The sequence below is a fragment of the Hirundo rustica genome, chromosome 3 (genome assembly GCF_015227805.2).
Source record: "Hirundo rustica isolate bHirRus1 chromosome 3, bHirRus1.pri.v3, whole genome shotgun sequence".
NCBI classification, from domain to species: Eukaryota; Metazoa; Chordata; class Aves; order Passeriformes; family Hirundinidae; genus Hirundo; species Hirundo rustica.
In genome coordinates, this window is record NC_053452.1 from 77050653 (window position 1) to 77076611 (window position 25959).

Sequence of the window (25959 nt, forward strand, 5' to 3'; positions counted from 1 at the left end):
AAAGCTTTCCTCCATATTTAACTCTTTAAGAAGCTTGAGGCCTCCCAAGATTGCCTGTTATTTAGCATGAAGGTTGATGAAAATGGGGCATATTGGGTAAAAAGGAAGTTATTATGAATGACTGAAGCACCAGCAGCCTTTCGCTGGTGCTGATGTCAGTGCTTGGTGATTTTACTGTAATGACATACACCAGACCTACTGAAAGCAATCCAGTTTTTGCTGAAGCCAGGTGGGAATTAACTGTCCCCCTGTAGTGGTTTCACGTTCACTAAATTTTGGTGTTGGTACTTACTCTTTTTGTGAGAGAGAGACTAGGAGAAAAAAAAAGCAGGCTCAACCTTAAAATTAACAAATAGTTTATTAACATATACTAAAAGAATAGAAAAACAGAAAGTTGGAAAAAAAACTAAAATGGAATGAAACTTCAAAAAACACTTTTCCTTGCCCTTACAAACTGTTCACTTTCTTACAAAACACCATAAAGAGACAAAACTTGTAATTTTCAGTCAGTTTCGTTATCTGATAATAGTCTTTCATCAATTCATTAGGGGAAGAGTATCCTTTTGAGTCATGGATCCCACTGACAACTTAGAACAATTTTCTTGTGGGTTTTAAACTGTCACAAAAACAACTGCCTGGAGAAACCTGCCTTTGTGACCCCTCCCAGGAGCAGTTTCCCAAGTTGCTTATGGGTCATTGGTCTTAGACTTTTGCATACTGGGGTGTCACCTTTTAAAGATGAATAACTCCAAAAGCAAAGGATTCTTCACTTTAAGGTACAGAGATATCTTCTCACTTCTTCACTAGTGCAGGGCGCTTCTCATCTTTATCTCTGTTCAAGCATCTTATAGGATATTACTTAGTTCATCACAAACACCTTTGCTTAAATCTACACACAAATTAAAACAATCTTCTCCCCAAATTCATCTCTTTCCCATGATTTAAAGGAATGACCTAAATATAGAGATCATTTCCATGGCTCAAGTAAGAATGGAACAACCAACTCTTCAACCCTCTGTCCCAATAGTCTTTTCACTCTTGCTCTACTGACTCCATGCTGCTCCTTACGTTCACTCTGTCTTTCCTTACTCTCTCAGAGAAGGGCCAAGCTCTGGAAGCTTCATGTTGCTAGGAAAGAGTTAAATCTGCTCGGAGTCTTTGTCTCTCTCCCTCTGTAGCTCGTGGTGTTAGATGTTCAAGGCCGAGCTGATGACGGAGGAAGAACTCACAGAAACATCAGAGATTGGAGTACTCAGGCAGTCCAGAATCACAAAAAAACCCTAGGCAAGATCATAAATTCCTTCTCAGCCCACCCCTCGGTGTAAATTGGGGTGGTCTCGGCCCAAATGGTGCCCATAGCTCCCATCAGGGGCCCAGCAAAGATTTTTTCTCTGCTCCAGGGAAGTTTGAAGAAAGTAGCTGTTGTAAGGCAGCAACCTCTCCTTCCCTGCCAACACCCGGGAGCCGATGGAATCCGGCCAGGTCTCAGGCCAGCTCCCCCCCCAAAAAGGGGGGGAGCAGCAGGCCCAACTCGATGTTACCTGTCTTTCTCTGGCCAAAGGAAGAAGGAAAAAGACACACCTACAGGAAATCAAGGGGTTTTATATGGTACTTCCCAAAGTCGCAGCCAACAATTTCAGTGGTCAGAATAGATGTCAATAGTCTAACTAACTCTCTGATAAGTCTCTGTCTCTTCCAAAGCAATTCCCAGGTCCTGACCTGGAGAACTGCTTTACATTCTTTTATAACTAAAAAACCAAACTGTACTAACCCATGACAACCCCACAGTCTCAAAGGGAACCTGTTCCCTTCCCAGGATGATGTTGCCAACAGCTTTAATGACATTCTAGCTACATCAACTACAAATGTAATCTGTATATGCTGACATTTGGCTAGGGCATAGGTTCTTTTCCCATTTGTGGATACTGCAGTATCCCAGCATGAGGTGAAGGATTATTTCCACTTCCCAAGTGCTCATCAGTTAGACAAAAAAGAAAAAAAGAATTTCCTTTTTCCTGAAAATTTTCATCCAGTGGCTTCTACATCTTCATGGATTGATAGGCATGAACTACACAAGGAAACTTGTGACGCTATCACTGTCAGAACTAGGAAAGAAAAGTGAAAGGTCAATTCAGTGGTTGAAATGCAAAAAATTAGCATGGATTAATTTAGAACTGCTAACATCATCGCATGTATGGTTAACAGGTGGCTCCTGAAATGATTTCATACTGGGACAACTAAATTTGTAAGGTCTTCTCCAGTGAGGACTGAGTTCTTCGAGCATCATCTTGTTACTAAGTAAAACCTTTTCTTCAGGTAATACCACACAATGGGATTGTAAAGTTACTGCTAGTGAGAGCCTGTGAAGATCAACAGGTTCTAACATTCCTTTGAATAATCTGGAATATTCCTGATGTGACACAGTACAAAGAGAGATTGGGAAATAAACAGCTGAATAGATACCATGCAACCCATGCAAAAACCAATCTTCATATTTGAAAATAAGTCTATGGACAGCTTAAATTCCCAGCTAACAAATGCAGGATCACAGGTGACTGAATGGAAAACTGGAAATAAAGCTGCGAATCATAAAGGTTGAAGAAGAGCCTGGAAAATTCATAGATATCATAGACTTGAGGAAAGGCATTAGGAGATCATGCATGGGGGTATAGGGGGAGAATGGATTTCAGGAATAAAAAACCAGCAACAAAGAAGAAAGGAAGGAATAATAGCTTGTATTGGTTTGGTTTTAATAGCTGACTGTTCTAACGAGCTACAAACAAGAAAATCAGTTGTAACCAATTGAAGCTGCTCTGTGATATTATCCTGTGCATGCACATTGCTGGAGGGAATGTAGCTCCAGTTTGAGAAAATTCTATATGCTGCTGAAATGTGCAGACAGTGCCTCACAAAGCATCTACACCATTCTCCTACACTCACTAACTCCCCACTTAATGGCATGTAGAACTAGGAGCAATTGAGGTTTTTAGGGTGTTTTTGCGGTGGCAAAAAAGATTTGAAAAAATAACAGATACAAATTTTGTTTTATTATTTTTTCAGAACATTGTATTCTTTTACATACATTCGTATTTTCAGTAGTAAAATTAATGTGACAATCAATACATTCTTTCATGCAAGAAAATATCTCTTTATAGAATATTACACAATTTTCTTTTAAAGTATTTTTGCAGTCAAACCAAGCGGGAGGAATTAACAAAAATATTTAAATCAACAAAAAACTGTGTGTCTCATCCATATCCAGCAATTTATTTACATTTTCTCATGTGTATTTAAGCTAATTGATTATTTCTTTCACCAGATTCTGTAATCATTAACATGAGAGGTTTTGAGCTTAGTGTGATTTTTTTTTTTCAGAAATATCATGAATTATCTCTTAAAAAAAAAAAAAAGATAATAAAAGCTTAAATATTGTTTTCATTGTTGTCTACCCTTTGGATATGTAATAGTGACAGTCAATCATCGCAAAATACTTAACAAAATGCAAGAAAAAATTTCTTAGGCAAAATAGGCACTCACTGATAACAATAGGTAATAACATACGCAATTAAACATGTGAAATAAACTTCTTGAACCTGCAAGCTAGAAAAAATTAAGTTCCGAAGATGGCAATTTAGCTAATAATTCAAATAGCAAGGTTGGATAAGGGAGGAATTAGTAATGGTTGCCCACCCCCCGTTTCCTCTGCTATTATCACAGCTGGGTGTTCCAGTCACTGAATGACGTGACATCTACATAAAAGCTGCCTTGTAGTCTTTTACCACCGGTTACTAAAGCAAAGAACACAGTAAAGGTATATCTCATCTGGCCCTTGACTCCCTGCAGGTAATTCACTTTTGCCCTCTGACAGGGTTCAATCCTTTAATAGTACAGGCAAACATTGGGTGAACACCTCAAGTAGTGCGGAGACTGGAAGAATTACTCTAAATTTAAAAGCCGCTCTGACACTAATGGCTGATTCAACAGTGCAGAAGGAGACGCCCTTCCTCTTTATAATCATGCCTGAACTACTTGGCTTCAGTGCTTTATTTATTCACCTACACAGACATTTCAATCCTCTCTTATTTGGTTGTGTTTGTGCGCAGTTTCCGGCCCAGGAAATATAGCCACCAAGAAAATCCTTTCAAGTTCCTTGGGTGGGATTTTGTCTGTGCTGAAATCAGTAAGAAAATGCTGTGGACTTCAGTGTAGCTAGAAGCCCACCTTAGTCTTATGTGCATATATGTTTTTTTTGTGTGTGTCCAAACCATGGAGATAAAAGAACTACTTTTTAATCAAAGAATTGCAGAATTTTCTGTAGAAATAATGATTTGGTAATTCAGCCTAGAGAAGAGAGGTGGTGGGGAACTAACTCAAACTGTTTAAATGACAGCAATCTGCTAACAGCTGACACCCATTAGAGCATCATTTCTGACACACACAGGCTCAAGGTTCACTCTTCTCTTTACGATGCTCTTTCAGACTGTGCTCTGCAGCACAAAGCTACTGTACTTCAGCTTCTAAGTGCCATGGTATTTTCCCACAATAGCTCTTCAGCTGCTTTGTTCCTAAGGTGACTGTTCAGGAGGGTGCAGTACAATTTTCAGTCTGCTGTCAGGGAATGTGTGTATAACTATATGTGCATCTACGTAATTACAGTGCCCACATGTCATGCGATTCCAACAGTGCTGGAAGCTTTCTGTGCTGGTGAGTTAAAACTGAGATGTATGTGCCTGTTTAATGCCATGGTGCCCTTGTTAAAGTTATGTACTCAATCTGGTCTTGGAGGTGGAGAAACCTGACTGGATGTGAAATACAATAAAAAAAAAAAAAAAAAAAAAAAGGCAGGAAATGTAGCTGCAAAAGTTGTACTTGGCACTTATTTTCAAGATTAGTGCCACCTTGCCTGTTTTGTTTCCTAAGAAGAAGAATTTAATTTTTCTTTCTCTCAAAAAAGCCCAGACAAACAAGAAACACCCCCCAAAAAAAAAACCAACAAAACAAAACAAAACAAAACAAACAAACAAACAAACAAAAAACAAACAAAACCAAACCAGAAAGAAAACCACCTGACAATATGGTAGAAAATTATAGGTATTTCAATTGTTTCTTGGCAACATATTTTCAAATCTTCTTAGGGTTCTGTACTACTTTGCTTGTCATTTCATCCTGAATTTACATGTTTTGGGCTGGTGAAACATGAAAAATCTCTCTCATTCCTTTGAAATAATTGAGTCCTTCAGACTGCATGGGAAGCATCAGAAGCTGGAGTGGTGTTTTCCTTTTCTTCAGTAACTGGGAGCTGTCTTCAGAAATAACCTGGACACCTTAGAAGGCCACCGTGTAAACCTTCTATCCACTGCAGAGGCTGAACTCTTCCCTGGATGAGCAAGTTAGGCAAAGGAGTTTCCTGAGGGGGTGGAGAGGTGTCTCCACTAGGTGGCACTGATGAAATGCGTGAAGATTCACAATTTGGCACTTTTGGTGTTGTTTTATTTTTTTATTTTGAGAATTCCTTAAAAACAGAATATTATTTTTCCGTGCTTGAAAACAAAACTTTGTTTTAAAGAACAAAGATGTGGTTCCTTTATAGATATCACAGCCAAAGAAGATATACGCTTCTATGCAGAGGTTACTTTGTGATTTTCAGCTACATATAGGGAAAAATATAATTCTAAATATGAGGTGTTTTTAGTTACATCCTTTTAAATAATAATTTATTTAAGTCTTGTTGACCTGCATTTGAAATCACAAATCTATCTAGTCAGTTACTGGCTCTGATGAAATCCTGTTTTAAAAATCCTCTTCAGTGAGTTTGCAACCTCACTGGACAGAGGAGGACAGAACTAAGGGGTGAAATCCCCTGTGTTGTAGACGGGAAATTGAGTATGTGTTTCCACCAGCAAATCCAGGTCTTCTGAGTCCTGCTCCACTGACAAATTTCAATTTGTTATCTCCATTGTATCGCTGTGGTATTTTATTCACTATGAATCAATCAGTGAAATATCTGTGATCTGTTCTGCTCTCTGGGTGCAAACTATATGTGGCAGCAGAAAAATCTTACTGGTTTTTGGGGTCAGAGATGGTTTGCTTTACTATATGAAAACAGGAACAGTATGTTGTGTATCACTGAAGCTCTTGGGTTCAGTAATATGTCCCTGACCCTAATGAAATACTTGTTGTCAATGCCTTGTACAATGGTATTTCTCTGGAAAACTTTATTTCTAGGTGTAAATGATGAACAACTGATTCAACACTGATTAGGATGACAAGAACTATAGATATCCAAAACAACACAAAGCGAGAAATAAATTTCCTCATTTTCTTTTCAATGAAAACAAATCTTGTGCTTGTGATTACTGATCACTTGCTAGACCTGCCTTAATAGATGTTTATTGGGGTATACAAGAAGTACTTAATCACTTACTAAAATAAAAGCTGAGAAAAGTTATTGTGGTTTATTTGGAGATGTCTTACACTTTGCTGAAGTCTCCAGGGCTTGCTGACATTCCTGACTCTTTGTGAATGAGGCTTTTTTTTTATTTTCCCTTCATTTGTTTAGCTCTTTACCTAATTGATTTTCTGTGCTAATACACTAAAGGTCTGAAGAAGGCAGAGCCTCAGGTGTGACAGATGAAATAAGGTGCTTTTAGTCATTGCTTTTATCTTCCATGTCTAATGTGTTGGTTACATCTGTGCAGTTTAACAGCAAAATCAATACATCATTTACTGCCAGTATCTGAAAGAATTTGGAAGCCTGTTGGTGCTTTAACTATTAGGTTACCCCCGAAAGGCCTTGCTTACATTGCTCCCCCCCTCCCCGCCTGCTTGTACCTCCTGAAGTCATGTTGCAGGAAAACAAGATTTCTTTCTCTCTCCTGGTGTTTGTGTATGCATTTAAGTTTATTAAAGATTCACCCTTACTGCCAGTTACCTAAACTGCCTCCTAGGTGATTTCATCTAATAGTTGATTTCTGAACCTTGCATTTACCTCTAATACAAAAGCTATTCAGGACATATTTGCTGCTCATGTTTTGAGAATATAGTCCCTGAACATGAGAAATATTAAGGACAAGTGGGAACCATTTGCATGACAACGAGTAAATAAAATTTCTGGTACTGTATGCAGTCCTGGTTTACTGATGTAGTCACAGATGTAGTGTTATTTGTTCCTGTTATTTGAGTGTGTTTTGCCTTTGTAAAATGACAGAAAATGACAAGAAAGCAGGACTATGCCAAAGAAAAGACAAAACTGTGTTTTTTAAATAATTTGTGGACTCACAAATCCATTAAATTCCTTTTCGTGTTGTGTATATGATGCAATATTTTCTCCTCATTTCCTGATTGTGCTTTAATTTGAGTGAACTTAGTCCCTTCCACATCTGTGCAGTGTCGTTTATGTCTTGTTTTCCTCTGACTGCCATTGTTATTTCTATGATCTTTCACACTGTGACACTTATTGCCATTTGCTAAGGAAACCCTCAAACACAAAAATTGCCCTCTAAATAACATGATTACCTTATCATTGATTTATTTCATAGTTTGCTGTGAGGGTTTGCAGTGTTACACCCTGGAAGATCGGTGAAAAACAAATAACAGTTTCCTGCCCAGAAAGGATGTACAGAACAGCACAGTCCTGCCAAGAGCTCAGTCATTCCTGTGAAGTATTGTGCAACATTACCTGGCCTGAATTTTGGCCCTGCCTGGTTTGGTCACACCCTGCCCCCTGACTGATCCATCTTTGATGAATTAGCTCTATCATCCTGTTTTGAAAAAATTCTAAGAACTTACCTGATTAAAATAATCATCTGAGAAGGACTTACCAACTCAATATTAAAAGATAATAAATGGCTATTGCAATTATAATTAGAATTATTATTATGACTAAATTATTATATATTACAATGCCAGCAGCCTAAATATTCATCCCAGTAATGAAACAGGTTTCAGGTTCAGGATAACATGAATTTTCTGCTTTTTCTCTCTATGGGTACTTTCTAGACTTGCTCTAAACTGGCATAACCATGTATTAAAAGTAACAGTTCAAATGGTGCATCCAGCATATCTGAATCCAATGGAATTATATTTATTCCTGCTGTTTAGATATTATCAATAATATCCTCAGCAATCTCCAACTGTACCTGAAGATAGCACAATTGTACTGAGGAGATCTTTTCAAATGTAGCAGAATTATTTTGAGAGGATTTTACTACTAAGCATATGCTCAGTTCAGAGAACTGACATTTCGTAGTAAATCAAATTGCTACAACTTTGTTAGTGCTAAACCATTACATGAATAACACCACCACTTCCCCTCACTCTGATTTCTGAGTGTTACCTATTATTACCTATTATTTCTGACTTTTACTGAATGCAGCTTATATTTTCAGTTTTCACTGAAACATGTCTTTATCTTCAGTGTGGCGAAGAGATTTCCTGATATATTTCTAAGGCTGATAGATATTGTCATGTTCAGGTTGACTGTCCACACAACACAATTCATGTAATTTTACTGACTGATTTTGGGATCTGATTTCTTGCTATCTTAGAATATAACTCTTGGAAAAGCCCTCTGTCCAATAAAATGATTAGCACTTTGGACAGTCATAACTTCCAGAAATTGTGCCAACTTTTAATTGCCCTTAGAGTTTAGAATGTGAATTTGGACGTTATTGACTTACAGTCCTTAGAGTTTGTTATGACTTTGTTTGCTTCTTTAAATACCACTGTTATCTAATTTCTTTGCCTCCTGGAAGTGCTAATGGACAGTGATAAACCTTTTTCCTCTTTTGGATAAAAAAATAAAGTCCAGGCTACAGAATAATCTTATATTGATTTAGAAATTTTTTCAAGATATTCAACCTGTAGGCAACACGTCTGGGGGTGGTGTCCAAGTAATAATTTCATTAAAGCATACAATATGACTTTTTGTTTTGATTTGTCTTACTCCTATGCTTATTACACCAGAGTGGGAAATCATATCCATTTTGATGTTCACTATGATACCCAAACTCTCTCCAAAATCAGTTTTCAGAAATAATCCATTAAAAATTCTATGAAAAATCTATGTTAGTCTAAAGATAGTGAACTTACTTTGATTTTTGGTCCGTGAGCTTAGTCTGTGTTAAGTTCAGCACTGAGAATTTCAGTGTCAGACACTTTTACAAAAGTATTTTAAATACAATATCTTTATATGACTTAGAGGTTTTATTCTGTTTGGGTTTCCTTTAATCTACTATGAAACTTCTTGAATCTAAGATCCCCATAAGAACGTCCATCATATCCTTTTCAGTGGTCTGGCAAAAACTAGAGAGATCCAAGTTCATTATCACCCATCATTAAATCATGGCATTTTATGACATTAATGAATGCCCTACTTTGTAGAATTATGTTCTATTTTTCAGTCTTTTCTGTCCAGGTAGAGACCCTCACCATACGGATGTGTTGGATACTTTTGCACCAAGATAATTTTTCCTTCTGGGTACTTTTTCCCTCTGAAAGTAACTCTTTGCTTCCTGAGAAAATAAAAGGTGATGACAACAGTGTAGAGAGCATGTGCTTGGTACCTTGCAGCCCTGCACAGTGGCAAAAAAACCCAGTCCTTCACTTCAGAGAGTAGGGTTAGATGATCAGGTACTAATTTAACTGTACCAGGATACATAGTAAAAAAGATGCAGCTTTTGAGATTACCATACTATAAAGTAATACATTCATGTGATTCTTCAAAAAATGTGAACTTGTTATTCACAGATCTAGCAGGATGTAGTACAAAGCTAAGCCTCAGGTGCTTAAATTGCAATTGTGTTTTCATCTGATACATTCCAAAATAATACGTCTCAGTCACTGGGATGAAGCACTCTACAGCATATTAAAAGGAGGATAACATCCCTATTCAGCTGGTCACTGTCAGGGTACAGCCAGGTCCTTCTGTGGGGCCACCAGCCCCAGCCCAACCCACTGCTCCAGCCAGCCCTGGGTGCTCCCTGGGCACAGCATCTGCCCTAAAAGCAGCCAGCACACAAACCTGTTGCAGCTCCTACCACACATCTCACAGGGGCTCATAATTTCTGTGCTCAAATGCCAAGACACAGACTCTGCTGGTGCTTGGCCCTGGTTTGTAAACGCAAAATAAATGAATGTGCCATGTTTATTCACAGGTGTTTTACAGGAGGTGTTGGGAGGAAAGGATTAAATCAGATGGGTTTTGGCTGTAGCTGCTAAGAAAATAAATAAATCATCATATGTGGAGAAAATTACATTAAAAAGAGGGGGAAAAATTTCCCTGTATATGAATGTGTCTCAGTTTCAGTGACCATCAATGAAAATAAGTGAAGAAGAACTTTAGGTTTGGTCAATACAGGCAGAGATAAAATGGAAGGTTTTATCTTTGAAGTTTGATTTAGACAAAGTAGTGTTTTCCTCCTTTTCGTTTGTTTATGAAAGATTCTAGTATATTATTCTGTGTGTTTCATGGCTTGAAGTCAGGCTTGAGGTAATTTACTGTTGGTCTTGTTTTGAAATTGTTTAGAAAGGATAACATAAAAAAAAAAATGTTAATTTATGTTATACCCACCCCTCCCCTTATACTTCGCCTCAAGTTATGCAGTCAATCAGCTTTAGAGAGTGAAGACCAATTTTTCTCTTAAAAACTGAGAGCATTCCTCTAGGATGAAGAAGGTGTACATTATTAAAATTCTGTGAAATTATGCCTCATGAAGAAGGCTTCAAAAGCTGCCACCCTTTGTTTTGGGATTTTTTTTTTAATGTGGAGGAAAACCAGAAATACTTTGCTGAAAAGTTGTTTCATGGTCATACATTTTTGTAACAGTTTTTAAAGTTTATCTGGGGTTTGCAATCAGACTTTCTATTTATAACTAATAAATATCTCTTGGACCAGGAAAGCCATTGCAACCAGCTGGAGTTACGTGACTCCTTCTGCCAAGGTTGGCAGAACTCCCTGACATACCGCGCAATTTACCTACTCTGGGCCACATGCTTCTTTTTGCTGCATAAATGTGGAGGAGGTGTGAAGGGGTTGGGGAAAAGACAAGTGCAAAGCTCAGTCTCCCAAATGAGAAAGAAAGGTGGAGCTTTCAGAAAATACTTGTCCCTGATACAGAAATCCCCATCATGCAAACATGGAGTAAGAAGAGGTTAATCCTCAGAACCCATAAGGGAAATGGTTGGTAGATGTGGGGTTCATTCAGGCAGTAGCTACCCTGTAAAAGAAGTTTTATGTTCCACAGCTCAGTGGAATGCTATAAGGCCCTTTGCAAGTTCTGTTCTTCTCTTTCTCAGAGTTGAATTTTTTTTTTTTTTTTTTTTTAAATTTTGAGACTTTCATTGAAGATATGTTAAGTGTAGGAAAAAACAAGACTAGCATCCCCTCTTTTTTCTGCGCAAGCTCAGAAGCATTCACCGAGTGCCTGCTTGTTTTCCTTCTGTGACCTGGATATGGAATTTTAGCTTTGCTGCGGCCCAAAGAGAGATGAAAAGGTGAAGAGAAAGACAGAGAAAGAGATACCATGTCCTAGTCCATACCATGTTTTTTGGGTGCTCCTCTGAGTGATGGAAATCTAATTGCTTATCTTTGGTTTTAAGCTAATGGAGGAAAAAATGACAAAAGGAGTAGCTAAGCCATGGTTATTGAAATATGTAGCTGTAATAATTTATACCTTTTTATCATATCTGGCCTATACTGATAGTAAAGCAACCATAGACTTTATTTAAGTACTTTTTTCCTTCAGCTGCAATAACATTACAAGACTTGGGGAAAATAGAGAAAAAAACCCACCCCACTTTAATACTCAAATTTCCCAGAATAAACAAAGTGCTTGGCCTCTTGGACACAAAATCAGACGTATTCTCCAGCTAGGCATATCTTCCTGCCTAGTATCTGACTCATATTTAGCACAGATGGACCATAAATATCTCTTCTCCTTTTTTCCCACAGAAATGAAAACAGGTGATTTAAGCTGATGTGTCAAATGTGAGTCTGCCTGTTTAAAAATAATATTTCATATTTATAAGAATTTTAAATTAACCTATAAATCTGTACTTCTTCCTTTCTATTTTCTGAAATCACAGACATTGGTCCTTTATCAGTTTGAATTTTTCATTCCAAACATGTATTCTCAAAATAAATAATCAAGAACTTTTGGCCAAAAGACTATTACTCTTGAGACATCTTCCAGTGATCTAATTTGCTTTTCTTCAAAAACACATGCCAGATTCCAAACCCCATGGAGACAATTGCTTCCATACCACCATCCTCTGCAGCTCACAGGAGTCAGAGGAGATAAAAAGGGAGAAATAAACAAAACAATGTACATGTATATTTTTTATTTTGTCATCCAGAAAATGTTCAAAACTTAGTAACTTATTAAAACATGAGTGTTTGTCATTGTTCAGCTATGTTCGAGAAAAAGTTGCTTGGAAACCTTGTTCAAAATGAAATTTATACTATTATTCCTTCTTTTATTGAGAATTCTCTCTGCCATGAGTGCCCTGTGTAAAACAAGAATTCACATCTTTGTGCTCCAATTTTGACATCAATCTTAAGCAGAGTTGCCTGTTCATCCCCAATCAAGGCTAAGATTTGCTGCACTTTCTTTAGCCTATGTACATGTTTTTGACAGTGATTTTGTTCCTGCAGCTGAGCAAATGACAGAATCATCCTTTTGCTTTCTTTCTGCATCGACTCACCAGACTGTGATTTCATAAGAATGTTTTGTTCAGTCATGTTGTTGCTGCCTCTGTGTCTTACTTGTTTTCACTTTGTGTGAACATTCAGGCGCTCAATCTCCATTAGTGCAAATAATCAGGGAAAGAACATGTTAATCTCCAGTTTGTCAAAAGCAATTTTTAAATTGTCTGTTTGACTATGATACTGAGCTTACTCTTCTTTGGTTAATTAGATGTGTTAACAGAGACAAAGAAAAATATATAGCAAAAGCCTAACAATGTAACTGTGTGTGAACTGAGAACTGTGAACATTCATTCAGCAGAATTTTACATACTTTAGTACTTCTAAATTTTTTTTTTTGTTTGTGTGTGTGTGTGTGTGTTAAAGAACTTTTTTTCTCTATTAAAGCAAAAGTACTACATGATTGAAACTGTCCTCAAAAGACAAATATCTATTTGCATTATTAAGTTTTCTTTTCTGGATGAGAGTACTCTTTTTTTCCCAGTCTTACACCATATTGTGTCTGTAATGAATGCTAAAGTCACTGAGTTCTAGAAGTTCAATATTTATTTTTCTTTAGTTTGAAGATATTTAAGTAAAAATGCATTTAAAAATTTGAACAGTGCATGTGTTATTTCAGCTTGCAGCCAGCTCCTTGCAGTCCAGTGCTCCAGTTCACTGTCCAAAGAAAGAACAAGAATATGAAGAAAAACAAAAAGAAAGAAAAGAAGACAATGACAAAAAAAAAAAAAAAAAAAAAAAAAAAAAAAAAGGAAAAGGAAAAGAGGGAAAGAAATAATGTTCATCAGCAAAAAGAAGGTAATTGATCAGTGTCTTCCATCTGTGCTCCAGTAATAAAAGTCAGTCACTTAACTATTTCAAAAGAATGCTTGCCTGAATTATGCCAGAAATTTAAAAGTAATTCCTCTTTTTGAAATAGAATAATAATCACCAATTTCAGTGGGGCAAAGTTTCTCCTCTTGTTTTTAATAACTTCTTCATGCTTATTTATGTGAAAGTTTCCATCAACAGAGAACTGAATTCCAGTTCCATATTATCCTTTGGAGTTGAAACAGTATGGAGAGTAATATTTGTCATAATATATTAGGGGTAATTCAACTTTTATAATAATACAATATAAATTAAACAGTAGGTGTGAGAACAGAGAGTAATTGTGTTTGTGCAGTAATATTGCAGTGTTTGTTCATTTATTAGTCTTTTTCATTGATTTGATACATCAATATTAAGTCTATATATGAGACAACAAAGGAAAAGGAAATAGACTAAATTGATATTTACAAATTAACATGAATTTCAAGGTTTATCAAGAAATTAAAATCTGGTTGAACAAACTGAAATTGAAATTGTTAACAGAAGCAATTGTCATATCTTACAGTAAAGTTTTTGAATTATTAATGTTTTTATCTTGTTTTACAAATGCTCTAAAGTCAGAAATCTATCAAACATTAATTTATGATTATAGTTTTAGATAAAAATTTTGTGATATTTCGGGTAGAATATAAAATATTGGTTATAATTTACAATCAAAAATGAAAAAGAAATTTGTACCAGCCAGTTGTGACAACCTTCTGAATTACGTGATAATATTTGTACATATAATTAATATACTAGAATATTATATAATTGAAATATATTTAAAAGATCACAAATATTACTCTACTTTAATTTTACCTTCTAATTTATTTCAGTCTATCTCAACATATTACTTACTTCCATAATGTTAAGTTTGTCTATGACCCCAGTAAATATCTTAATTAATGTTTCTATAATTTTAAATTTCTTAAAGAAAAAGTAGAAAGTGTGATATATTTAGCAAAAATAGAGGGGGAGAAATACACGTTTTTGTATTTTCTTGAATAAAAAAATATTTAAGCATTTTGAAACCTTTTTTTTCTTTCTTTCCTTTCTCCTCTTTTTTTTACATGTCTTTCCTTTGTTATTTTTTCTTCATGTTTAAAGTAGCGACAAGTTAAGGAAAGAAACATAGAGAGATGGTAAAAGTTAATTCTACTAATTTTTTAAAAAATATATATTTTTGGGTTTTTTTCAATTTTTGAAGTTTAAATGATATTTTTTAAACTCTTCCCAGGATTTATGTTCTAAATTTTTTTTGCACATTTGTCTAAATATTATTGTATACATATTCAAAAATTAATTGAAATTGATAACTAGCACTTTGAACATGTTTCTTTCCAGACACAATGTGTCATTACACAAGTTGATTTTGATACTTAGCTTTTTTTCTCTATTTCATCCTAAAAACATATTTTTTTTATTGTTTAGCATAGGAACTCATACTTACAGAGTCAAACTTTGTTTCTTGTTGTATATTTTCACTTTTTAAAATAACATATGTTTTAATAAGCTACATCTTTTATCCATTCTTTTTCTTCTATTTCCTCCTATGGCAGGTTTCCCTAGTATTATTTCTTTTATCTCATTTTCTTCTCTCGTCTTTCCTTTCACCCTTGCCCTATAGTGTAATTCTTCTTAAATTTTGAATCTTTCTTTCTTACTCTCTCTCTCTTTAAAAAAAAAAAAACACACACACAAAAAAAATCCTTTTTTTCCTTTCTAATCCATTTTCTGTCCTGCTCTATCTACTTTAACATTTACTTTTTCTCCTATCTTATATCCTCTGAATCAGTCCATGATGTACTTTCATCCATTTTAACCAAAGAGGGACCTCTCCACAACCAAGCATATCCTAATCACTCACCAAGCTGAGACTGTGAAATGAATCTGCTCTTTCTTAGCTGGAACATGCCCCCAAATCACAGTTCAACCAACACATGATGGGAATTCTGCTGAAAATGTAGTCCAGCCCCCTGGTCTCAGTGGTATCAATCAATTCAGGATTTTGGGCAATTCAAGATTTTGAATACCTTCAAGATAATACACAACATCTTTTGGAAGTTTGTTCTACAGTCTGACCACTCGTATAAGGAAAAAATAAAGAGTTTCTTTCTTTATGTTTAAATGGAGATTCTCATGTTCATCCTGTCTCTCTTGTCCTATCACTGGACACGAATGAGAGGAGTCTGGATTCATCTTCACTACTGCTACCCCATCAAGTATTTAGACATATTGATCAGTTCCAGGGACCAGGGAGGTCATTCTTCCCCTGTACTCAGCACTGGTTAGGCCGCACCTTGAGTGCTGCGTCCAGTTCTGGGTTGCTCAGTTTGGGAAGGACTTTGAGGCTCTTGAGCGCATCCAGAGGTGGCAATGAGACTGGTGAGGGGCTTGGAACACGAGCCCTGTGAGGAACAGTTGAGTGAGCTGGGGTTGTTTAGCCTGGAGAAAAGGAGACTCAGAGGTGACCTTGCCAAGGGGAGTGCAGGTTAGATATCAGGAAAAAGTTTTTCACAGAAGGGTGGTAAAGTACTGAAATGGTCTGCCCAGGGAGGTGGTGGAGTCACCATCCCTGGATGTGTTTAAAAAAAGACTGGATGTGGTACTCGGTGCCATGGTTTAATTGAGATGTTAGGGCATGGGTTGGACGTGATTATCTTGAAGATCTCTTCCAACCTAGTGATTCTGTGATTCACCCTCATCTTTCTCTTCTACAGGCTGAATAGTCCCATCTCCCAAGGTCTCTATTTATATATCAGACAGAGTAGTTTTTTAACCCTCTTCATGGTTCTTTGCTAAACTAGCTCTGTTTTGTCCAGTGTCTTTCAGGTATTGGGGTCCCAGCACTCCAGATGTGTCTCATTCGGGCTGAGCAGAGAGGAAGGAGCACCTCCTTTGCCCTGATGGCAATGGTCTTCCTAGTACAGCCAGGGATATTCCTGGGCTTTTTCTACTGTGAGGGTGCATTGCTGGCTCAAGGTCAGCTTGGTGTCTAGCCTGAGCCCCAGGTCTTGCCAAGCCAAGCTTCCTTCTGGCCAGTCAGCCCCCAGCACGTACTGGTTCTTGGACTTTCTCGTCCCTAGGTGCAGAGTTGTGTTGTTCTCCTTGTTAGAGCTCAAGAAGTCACTCTTTGCCACATTCTCCAGTCCAAGGAATTGCTTGAGGGAAGCCATCTAAGTTATCAACACTCCTCTAAATTTTTTATCATCTGTAAACTTACTGAGGGTGGACTATTTCCATGGCCCACATCATTCATGATTATGCTAAACAGTGCTGATCCCAGCATTAACCCCTGGGGTAGACATACTGCTGGTCACTGGCCCACAGCTGGACTTGGTGCCACTGGCCACAAATGCTTGGGCCAGTCAGTACAGAAGACTTTCTGTACTTTATCAGTCTATGTCTCTAAGGATGCTTTAGAAGAAAACATCAAAATATTTTTGCCACAAGTCAAGATCAACCATATTTGCCACTTTCCCCTCATCTACCAAAGCTGTCAGTTTAGTCAAGCATGAGTACTTCTTCATGAACCACACTGATTGCTCCCAATGACCTTCCTCTTCTTTATGTATTTGAAAACTATTTGCAGAGCTATAAGTTTCTCTATCACTGTCTCAGAGATCAAGGTGAAGCTGATCAGTGTATAGTTTTTTTGAATCTTCCTTCTGGCCCTGCTTGAAGATAGGAGTGATTTCTTCTATCTTCTATGGTCAGGAATCTCCCCCAGTCACCATAACATTTCAAGGATAATGAATAATATCCTCAAAATAACATTTTTCAGCTACCTCATCACTTGTGGGTGTATCCCATCCAGCCCCATGACTTTAGTTCACCCACTTTGTTTAAATATATCCTAACCTGAAACTCTTCAAAGAGAAGGTTTTGTTTTTTTTTTTCCTCCAGACTTTCCCACTGGTCTCAGTGACCTGAGATCCCTGAAGTAAAGTTCACTTTACCAGTAAAGACTGAAGTAAAAAAAAAAAACTTTGAGGAAATCAGGCTTTTTCACGTCCTTTTCACAGTTCTCCTTCCCCATTCAACCACAAACCCAGATTTTCTCTAATCTTCCTCTAGTTGCTAATGTAATGTAATTGTAGCAGTCCATCTTGTCTTTTGAAACTTTGTGAAATTCCTCTTTAATCTGCACTTGGCTTTCTAATCCTACCTTTGCATGATCAGATTTAAATGTATGTCTAAGGTTATCAGACAACATCTATTTATTCCTTTTGTGTCACCCTTCCTTCCTTCCTTCCTTCCTTCCTTCCTTCCTTCCTTCCTTCCTTCCTTCCTTCCTTCCTTCCTTCCTTCCTTCCTTCCTTCCTTCCTTCCTTCCTTCCTTCCTTCCTTCCTTCCTTCCTTCCTTCCTTCCTTCCTTCCTTCCTTCCTTCCTTCCTTCCTTCCTTCCTTCCTTCCTTCCTTCCTTCCTTCCTTCCTTCCTTCCTTCCTTCCTTCCTTCCTTCCTTCCTTCCTTCCTTCCTTCCTTCCTTCCTTCCTTCCTTCCTTCCTTCCTTCCTTCCTTCCTTCCTTCCTTCCTTCCTTCCTTCCTATCCTGTACCGTCCTTCCTTCCTTCCTTCCTTCCTCCTTCCTTCTTCCTTCCTTCCTTCCTTCCTCTCTTCCGTCCTTCCTTCCTTCCTTCCTTCCTTCCTTCCTTCCTTCCTTCCTTCCTTCCTTCCTTCCTTCCTTCCTTCCTTCCTTCCTTCCTTCCTCTCTTGTACACTTCCTTTTCAGTCAAGATCAACGTGATTGTCCATGCAAGTCTCCTGACATTGTCTTTGCTTGACTTGTGTATTGGGACAGACTGTCCTTGAGTTTGGAGGACATGAACCATTTAGAGTAGAATGCTTGGATGTCTCTTCTCTCCAGTATTATCTCTAATGGGGTACTTCCAAACAGATCTCTGAAAAGGCCAGATCCTGAAGTCCACGGTTGTGATTCCTTCTCTTAGTGTCCTGAACTCCACCATCTCATGTGCACTTATGGCTTTTACCCACCCAACCGGTCCTTCCCTGTTTGTGTGAACTATAGCAGAATGTGTCCTTTCATGGGACCTTGGCTCACCTATGTCAGGAAACCATCAGTGTGCTCCAAAAACCTTCTGGACTTCTGCTGTATTGTACCTCCAGCAGACACTGGGGCAGGTGAATTTCCCCATAAGGACCAAAACCTGCAATCCTGCAGACTCACAGACTCAGTTGCTAATAAAATTCTTCTTACAAAAATCCCTAAACGAAACCTTCTTCAGAATGCATTTATCTCCTAGACAATCTTAATCAATTTTTCTGAATGCCAATATCTCATCTTACAGTAATTATACCTGTAATGAAAATATTGTTATAAGAAATATCTCTTAGAGTTTTGTTGTTGTTGTTGTTGTTTTCCTGCTTGAGTTTTGAGTTTGGTTTTTTTCCCCCTGTGTGAAGCTTGCACTGAGGGGCTCCTATGGGCTTCTTTTCCCTTAGGGTCTCTTACCTAATGTGGCCTTTTTTAGGTCTGTTTTCAACAATTTCCAGAATCAATCTGTGACATTTTTAAACACGTAATCTGGAAATAAATTGTAGAGAAAGGTTCCCATGCCTTCAGAAAGTGTTAGTAAGTGAGTGGGTGGTGTAATGTGGGAGAAACATTAGTTGCTATACATAGGAATGAAGTATACACAACAAGAATAAAAGGAAGAAATGTGATCAATGCTGCTACCCACACTGTTATGGATTTTGGATGGGCTGTAATCAGCTTGATCTCCACACTTTATATGGAGAATTCTGGAAGGTGTAATTTACTACTATTAGTATAATTAAAACTGAAAAAAAATTTGAAAACCCCATAATATTAAAAGTTAAAAATTACACTCTATTCAATGATGTCAGCTATACCTTAACAGACCACTGCTCAAATCTATAAATGATGTTATAGCATCATGACATTTTTTGATCGTGTATACATTTCCTCACACTTAAAAATCCTGGGAGAGAGCAGGAATTTTATTGTTTTGATAGAGCATCTGGGTTTTATAATTTAGAAGTCTGTGAAAAATAAGTACAAAATATGTGTTGAACTGAGATTGTACTTTCAACAACAACAAAAAATCAATAAAAAAGCAACCAAAAATGCTACCCAAATAGGCATCACCTAGTGAGTAATAATTTCATTTCTGTATAGCTCAAGGGGGTTGCAAGGGGAGTGTGAAAAGTTCATTATTATCAACCAGGAAAAAAAGCAAGTGCTAAGAAGAAAGACTCGTATTTCCTATTGGGATTTCTCTCAGACTACATGATTTGCATGAAGGGCGCCACATCAAACACATTGGGTGCCCTTTTTCAAATATTAATGTGAAGCTTGTTTCAAGTTCTTTCTTGACTTTGTGCCACCTTGTATCAAAGGAACTTAAAAGCAGGACTTGGGAGGAAAAAATACTTTTCCAACTGTTTCAGCACTTAGCAAAAATCATTCTGTATTTGATCAGTTCTGCTTCAAACTTTTATTATTTTGACAAATAGGCACATTTTATAGCTGTGCATTCTTTTGCAATGTGATTTGGATGTTTTTTTCTTCCTTTTTTTGAGGCTTTTCCATTTTTAAGCAATGGGTATCATAACTGACCCACTCAAAACATTAGTGCATTACATATTTTATCTTAGCCTTTTCTCCCACATCTGATAATTTCTATTAATATATACGTATCTGAAGAAGATTATACCAAAGTATTCCACAGAAAATGGAGCCCTTAAGATTAAATGTGTGTAGTCTGAACTGTCCTAATCTTACCTTACTGAACTTTGTCCCTCTTTTGGTCAATGAGCTTCTCTTTTGTCAATGGGGTGAAATAGGCACCTCTCCAGGATGGTTTGGCTAAATTAGTTGTCTGAGAGAGATGACATGAATTTTTCTTCAACAGAAGCAGCTTGTTTTAATTGATTATAAAAGGAGAATACAGTGCTTAGCTTGTGTTTAAATTACTAATATTTAGACCTAAACAGTCAAGTAATTCCCACTGAATGTAAATCAGTAGCAGCACCAAGAAGAGAATACCAAACCAAAATAATTTCTATTTTTTTCCCCTCTCCCCTCAGAAACAAAGAAAGCAGGAGAAAAGTGACAGGAATTTTTGTTGAGTAATCTAAGCATAAATAAATTTCTCATAAAAATGCAAGAAATTAAATGTATTATATAACAATGAGACCAGTTATTAGAGATAAGAAATTAAATTGTGGAGATTTACAGAATGGCAGTTTTGTAAGAAGTTGGTTTTTTTCACAATACACAACCCACAGTCTGAAGGATAAAAAGATGAAATTGCAATGGAATAGAAATAAAATGTAAGTTGTAATGGGTAGTGTAGGAAGTAGCACTATCCTAGAACTAAATTTTCTCAACAAAGTCTGGGAAGAAATTTTCTCTGAGATCTCACAGGATATAGTAGACAAAATTTTAAATTTGCATTATCATTCAGATTTTTTATTGAAATAATCACCATGGAGGTGGAGTATGCAAAACTACTGCAGTATTTTATAAAAAAAATTCTAAGTGTTCTGGGGAGTAAAGGTAAGCAGGTTGTTTGGTCTATAAGAGACAGGATTTCTAAACCCTTTTCTTTACTATTTTTCTTTTAAAAATGAGATAGAGGGAGATTGAAGTGAACTACTGAAAACAAATGTGATAAGGTTACCAGCATTACTAAAATCTAATAAAATTTAGGCCTCGTATATTCTTTATATGCTTATTACACAAAAAGTATCTTCACATTGAAGACAATGAGATTATTTTTCTTGTAAATAACAAAAAAAGCGGAAAGTTTTATAGCAATATCCTTTTTCTTTATGAAAAAAAAGATTAAAGTTATTAATATTTTTCTGACCAGTCTTATCTATGGTCAGAAGCAAAATAAAATATAACGATCCTGTCTTTAAAAACTTAGCACATGCAACAGTGAAAGAACAATATGATCATTAGAGAATGGATGATATGAATGCTTTTTCCCTTTTGCACAGAGATGAAAACATTTAATATATTTTTATTTTTTTGTCCTTTCCTTGAGGATATCTTTTTCATGAGTATTTATTGCAATTTTCCTTGGGTTTTTGTTACCCTTGACTCAGTTAAATTCATGGGCATTTTGATAATTTTAAAGCATTGGGGCTAAAATTATTCATAAAAAAAGTAAATAAACTATAACATCATATTGTAATCCTATATAATGTATCTTGATGCCACTTTCTCATTTTAGGTATTAATTACTGTGAGGAGACTAGATTCTGCTGTACAACTTGATAGCTCCATATGTATTGAATTAGTCTATATTTCTATTGGGGTATATAAAAGCAGAATGTAAATCTATGAAATTAGTGATATAAAGTTGTATTAGATTCTTTTGCTTATACTACAACATATCACTAAGAATATTTTCAGCTGGTAATGATGGACAGAAGACCTTTTACCACTTAGCTGTGCACTCTCAGTGTATTTTTTGCAGTCAAAAATGGCAAACCTGCACTATCAGAAAAGACCCGCAGTAGCAATTTTTGTTTGATGTTTCCAAGAAATAGGGATGAGGTATTTGGTTATTAGTTTCCACCATTATCAGTAAAATGAAGTTTAACATTGTATATACAACTACCCCACATGCTTTCTACTCTGCCACCATTTCCTGTCTATCACAGATCATTTATGCTGAAAAGGTTCACTAGGGTGACTGTGTTCCGCAGCTGAAACAAAAGCTGTTTGATTTTCCAAGCTTCCTCCTAACTCTAAAAGAAAGGCAACAGACAATGCTCACCTGAATCTTGTAGAGTAATTTAAGGATTTCTATTAAAAAAAAAAAAAAAAAAAAAAAAAAAAAAAAAAAAAAAAAAAAATTTCTTCTTATCTTGATTTAGTGACAACTTGGAACAAATGTGAGCAGGATCACCATAGCTGGATATCGCAATCCATTCATCTTTAAACTACATTTTCTACCTGGCTTTATCATGCTTTAATTTCCTTTTAGCTTGTTCTTATGGACTCTGCTCTATTGAGCATCAACATCCAGAGCTATTACAGAGTATGTTGAAAGGATAAATCTCTTTGTAGGAGAGGTCTTCCTGGAAAAGACACAGTGTAAATAGTGGTAAGCAGCAACTGCTTCCCATCAGCCTACAAAGACTGGGAGAGTATTGAATTATATTTAAGATTGTGTCATGGATGTTACCCCACCTTAAAAAATTATGAGATATAGATATATATATGTGTGTTTGTGTGTGTGTGTACTTCTCATATGGTCTTCAATCACTGTAAAACATGGTGCATTACCAAATAGCTTGTAGCAAGGACATACACTTAAGATTCCTATACCTGTTCCCACGTCATCTGCAACATATCTGCATTAGGAAATATCTTATGACCACCTCCCCTATCCATTCCAGCTAGACCCTATCTTTCAGAGCCACCAATGTATGAGTAAGCACCAATATTTTTCCCTGACTACAGTCAGAGATCCCTGTGCAGATACATTTTGATTTTGTGTTTTTTACTGCTGTTCCTCTGCTACAAAAAGCCCTGGGAATGTTCCCATTTTGGGTAGTTCTGTTTCCAGAATGCTAAAGCAGCTCTTAGTTCTCTGGTTGAAAACAAAACCAAAATGGCATCATTTTGCACAATTGTAAAAACTCTGTCTGGTTTTCAAACGCTACCCTCTTTGCTTCTGCTTTTTTCTTTAGGAGAACTTTTTGCCATTTCAGCCCTTAGAAAAACAGGAAAGGGAAAGAACAATTAATTTACTCTCTGCAGTCAGAGCATGACAATTTATAAAGACTTAGCTGACAGTTTATTTTTCCTAAGTATTCAAAAATTAATACACATATTTTCAAAAAGCATAAGTCCCAAGGTGGCCAAAACTCAAATTATCATTAAAAATAACTTCCAGTTCAAGATATCTAAAACTACATAATATGAGGCTTTGTACAATACAATGCCAAACTTAATTATCATTTTAAGAAAGAAAAACACACACACACACACACACACATACACACACACACACACAACACCCCAAAAAACAAAAAAAAACCAAAACCAAAACCACCACAAACAAACAAACAAAAAACCACATAAAAAACCCCCAAAACCACGACCCCCCCCTTAATTGGCCTTCTTAAGGACACAGCTTTGTATGTCTTTCCAACTCCAACCTCAGAACACATCCGGTCAGAGATTTCCTTTCCTGGACTGAATAAGAGCTATTCAAGTTTCTACCAGACAGTGGTTCTGGGTAATACGAGAAAATGTCACATTCTTATTGTTGGGCACTGGTTCCCACTGGTTATCTTAAGTTTCTGAATTGCTGCACAACCATGATATATATACTGTAGTGCACAACTTGGTATTCATATTATGCTAAATCTTGTAATGTGACAAAATTGCGCTCATAAAATACTGCAATTCACTCTTACGAAATTTATTAATACTTTTCATAAAATAAATTTCTGTCTTAACTATTATATTGGATCAAGCCCCTGATGTGTTTGAGCTGCAATTTCCCACCTTTTTGTCTCAAATCACATTTTTAGAAATAAAAAGTGCTTCAAGTCTAGGTAGAAATATTATGAAAGTTCAGTTCTCTGTGAAAAAAAAATAGAATAGACATATTAGTACATATATCCAAGTCACTAGGTACTGTTTTCAGTAATTTAAGTTGGAGTTTATCCCTTGGTATATAGAGTTATGATTTATTCCCACTGAGGTCTAATACAAAATGTATTAACTGCAAATGGGGAGATATAAAAATCTTGAAAGCCAGTATTTTAACACATTAATTTCCAACTCAACTGATATTGTATAAAGTGTTAACAATAAACACTGGATCACAAGGGGATTACAGGTCAGATTGTACACTCTGTAAGTTCTCAGCCATGTCTCTCTTCAAAGCTTCAAAGTTATAATTTCCTTCCTCATCCTGGAAGAGAGTAGAACAACCCCTTAGCTATTTTTCCCTATTGTCTCTTTTTTTGAGCAGTACTTTATAAAATGACACTGCATGTGGACAGAAGAAAATATTAGAGATTTACTTAATGAAAAGAGAAATATGCTTTGAGATTACCCTAAGACTTGCTGGGAGAGTTGTTGTATTGCACATATTAAAATAAAAGAAACATAACTATTAAAGTTCTCTGAATACTTAACAATTAAACTGACAGAATACACTGTGTAAAATAAAATATGCTAGAGTTATCTTAGATTCACAGAAGTATGATAAAAGATACACAATGATGGAAAATTAAATTATATTGTAGTTCTTTACATTTTAAGGAGGAATGTAACTCTCTGATGTAAGGCCAAGGTCCTTTAATTACATGTTATTTATTCAAGTACTTTTAAGCAGACAATTTAGTCCTGAAAGTGGATGGTTTTGTAGGTGTGTTACTCAGTTGAGTTGTTCTTTTCCTAAGGTAAGATTTTTATAAATTCAGTATTATTGGATCATAAAACCTGCTCCTAGAATGGCAAGAAGCAATAAATCCATAATTGCATTAACTGCAGAAAAGTTAATAGACATTTTAATTAAAGAACCACCCTAACAGGATTAGAATTCACTGCACTATAAAGGCTGAATCGTGCAGTGTTTCATTATAATTTCTGAGAATGTACAGGTGCTAAATTAACTACAGAGACCTCTTCTTTTGTTCCTTGTGTAAAATAAAAACATACTGTAAATTAAAATGAAAAAATAACAAGGTTATCACTCCAAAATTTAGACAAAGCCTATTGGCTAGTGAAGCTGGTCAGGAATTTCACAAGGTGCTCCTTTATTTGAAAATGCTGCTTATGGGAATGAATGATTTCTGGGAAACAAATCTATTTCATAAAAAATTTAATCAGAAAAAGTATCTCAGGACTTGTCAGGCCTTCTGATCATATCTGGAGCACAAGAGACTTAACCATTTCAGAGGTCAGACCTCTTACCTTGTAGAACAGGCAGCTGCTTTTCGTGCAGCTGGGCACAGGAGGGGACCTGAAACTCCTGCCTCTACAGAGCTTGTTGATGGTGACCAAGGTGTGCACAGCACTGGCAGCAAGGAGGCTCCTGGCAGCCTTTCCCACCTAGGAGAGAGGGAAGACCATGCTGTGTGCCAAACAGAAAGCCATGCATTTAGAGCAGGGATTGACTTCTGTCTGACATGCTTTTGGGAGTTCAGGTGGTGTATCTGACTTGTGTAGAAGCATGTGAATACAGTATTTCAGTTTCACAATATCTTGGAAGCTTCTACATTGTACCTTTCCCCACACTGCAGGGGCAGTGTAGGAACTTCTTTAGTTATTATTTAATATATATTAAAATGCTCTGGCTTCTCTGCAAGCAGCTTAGCTTTCAGTCCCACCTAAAAAAAAAAAAAAAAAAAAAAAAAAAAAAAAAAAAAAAAAAAAAAAAAAG